The 2,594-nt window shown below is 35.9% G+C and overlaps 2 long non-coding RNA genes across 2 annotated transcripts in view; one reads left to right on the forward strand and one right to left on the reverse strand.

The window, feature by feature from the left end:
- The window catches only part of LOC127877116 (uncharacterized), a 1,175-nt gene extending 404 nt beyond the window's left edge, over nt 1–771 (reverse strand). Inside the window, exon 1 of the long non-coding RNA XR_008048253.1 lies at nt 37–771. This is a non-coding gene — a long non-coding RNA (uncharacterized LOC127877116). The remainder of the gene's footprint in view (nt 1–36) is intronic.
- Nucleotides 1–1,375, forward strand: part of LOC127877120 (uncharacterized) — a 2,765-nt gene extending 1,390 nt beyond the window's left edge. Inside the window, exon 2 of the long non-coding RNA XR_008048256.1 lies at nt 1,098–1,375. This is a non-coding gene — a long non-coding RNA (uncharacterized LOC127877120). The remainder of the gene's footprint in view (nt 1–1,097) is intronic.
- The last annotated feature ends 1,219 nt before the right edge of the window (nt 1,376–2,594 follow it).

A 2,594-nucleotide genomic window follows, 5' to 3' on the forward strand; every position in this document is an offset into this window, starting at 1 on the left:
TAACATTTTTATATTGAAGGTCACAGTGACCTTCACCTTCAAATGAATGACCTTGAAATGACCAGTGGTCATCTGTTAATCCTGGCCAACCTTCATGTCAAGTTTGAAGACTCTAGGTCCAAGCATACCAAAGTTATACCATGAAATAAGAACTTTAACATTTTTACATTCAAGGTCACAGTGACCTTGACCTTCAAATGAATGACCTTGAAATGACCAGTGGTTACTAACTAGTTATGGCCAACCTTCATGTCAAGTTTCAAGACTCTAGGTCCAAGCATACCAAAGTTATAACAACTTTAACATTTTTTATATTGAAGGTCACAGTGACCTTGACCTGCAAATGAATGACCTTGAAATGACCAGTGGTCATCTGTTAATCCTGGCCAACCTTCATGTCAAGTTTGAAGACTCTAGGTCCAAGCATACCAAAGTTATACCATGAAATAAGAACTTTAACATTTTTACATTCAAGGTCACAGTGACCTTGACCTTCAAATGAATGACCTTGAAATGACCAGTGGTTACTAACTAGTTATGGCCAACCTTCATGTCAAGTTTCAAGACTCTAGGTCCAAGCATACCAAAGTTATAACAACTTTAACATTTTTTATATTGAAGGTCACAGTGACCTTGACCTTCAAATGAATGACCTTGAAATGACCAGTGGTCATCTGTTAATCCTGGCCAACCTTCATGTCAAGTTTGAAGACTCTAGGTCCAAGCATACCAAAGTTATACCATGAAATAAGAACTTTAACATTTTCGAGCACGCCGCCCGCCCGCCCGCCCGCCCGACAACATCAATCTATAAGCCGAGATTTTTTTGAAAAAAATCCGGCTAAAAAGTATATAACTCAAAACTACAGTATGCGGTGGCAAACAGAAGCATCAGTTATTGCTAACTGATTTGAATTCACTTTTAATAGATTCAAACAATTTTATCTTTACTGTATCTTTATTTATCTGTAATTTGTAAAATTATTTTAACGTCTAATTATGTCACAGAAAAGAACTAATTTTCCTTGAGCAAAAAAAGAAAGAAAGGAATTCAAATTTTTTATATGAAGTTATAGAATATAGAACATTTATTTCAGGCCCAGCTACTATCAGGCATCACTGGCATAACAGATGCCAGAAAGGCTGCAAAGAAGTTGTTCCGCCACCTGTACACAGAGGAGGAGTGAAATAAAGTGAAGGACTGTGAAACACTAGAGTACTTATAAATATTTTTGTTAAGAGTGCATATATCCATTGTGTTTACAGCGTAAATATCCGTTGTGTTAACTTTTTAGATTGTAAATATCCGTTGTGCATAGGGTAAATATCCATTGAGATAAGTTTAAAGAAAATAAAATGTATTTCATGTTTGAAAGATTTGTGTCAGTAATTTTTCAGTGATGTTCATACGATTGTGTCAAGAGTATACTATATGTAAATGATGAAACTGTCATGTTAAGGAGATTTCAAAAGGTAACATTTTGAATTTGTTTTTTATTTAAACTCAACAATTAATTGTTGAACTCTTACTATAGACTACCCCCCTGGTATCTCTAGGCTGTAATTGCATGCGGAAAATTGTCCACATATAATTGTCCGCATTTTTCCACATATAATTGTCCGCATTTTTCCGCATAAAAATGTCAGCATATATTTGTTGTTTCCACATATAAATGTCCGCATATATCTACGGTTTCCGCATACAAATGTCTGTATTTTTATATATTATTCCGCATACAAATTACAGCATACTTCCCCTCTCTTTTTTTGGTTGAATTCTGGAAAAACTGCGGAAAAGATGTGGAAAATGTGTTACAATACTCCGCATACAATTGTCCGCGATTTTCCGCATAAATATGCAGACTTTCTGTAGCCGGGATACATAACATTTTTTTCAAAAATCACAAAAAGTTATAAAATTAATCAAATGTTACTACCTAAACCTGTCCACAACGGCCCAACAAAGAGTTGATGGATGCAAACATACAGTTCAATAGAAGGTGCTAGACATGTTTTTATTGCCGATAATTTTGCGTTCCACAAACACAGATCACTTATTTAGTTTGTTTGTCACCTGCTCTTAGAGCAGAGCGACACATAGGGGTCACTTCTTCTCCGTATTTCTCTGTCTGTAACATGTCATTTAAGCTGTATATCCCGTTTGGCTTGACCTGCTGATGTAAAACTTTATACACAAAAAAAAGCTTGGGGTTTCTAGATGCTCATAAATCTCATATTTTTGTGTAATTTGAAATATAGTTTTTAAATCCTACATATTAGCAACTGGGTTCAGCTATACATGGATTTGTCCCAGTATGCTCAAAATAGAGCAACTTAGACAGAATTTTTCCCCTGCTACCAAACAGGATTCAGCCTTGCTAGATGGATTTTTATCCTTCTGGAAAGAGCAGCTTAGGCGGGTTTTTAAAATAAGATTAAGCGGGTTTTCCCCCCCATGCTACTTAGCAGGATTCCGCCTCACTTCTATTACTTAGTAGGATTCCGCCTAACTAGGTGGAACACATTTGCATATTTCGAGCCCTATTCTCCCTAAGAAAAGCTTAGGTGGAATTTTTCCATGTAGCTAAGGCGGA

This window comes from Dreissena polymorpha, chromosome 4 (assembly GCF_020536995.1).
Source record: "Dreissena polymorpha isolate Duluth1 chromosome 4, UMN_Dpol_1.0, whole genome shotgun sequence".
Classification (NCBI taxonomy): domain Eukaryota; kingdom Metazoa; phylum Mollusca; class Bivalvia; order Myida; family Dreissenidae; genus Dreissena; species Dreissena polymorpha.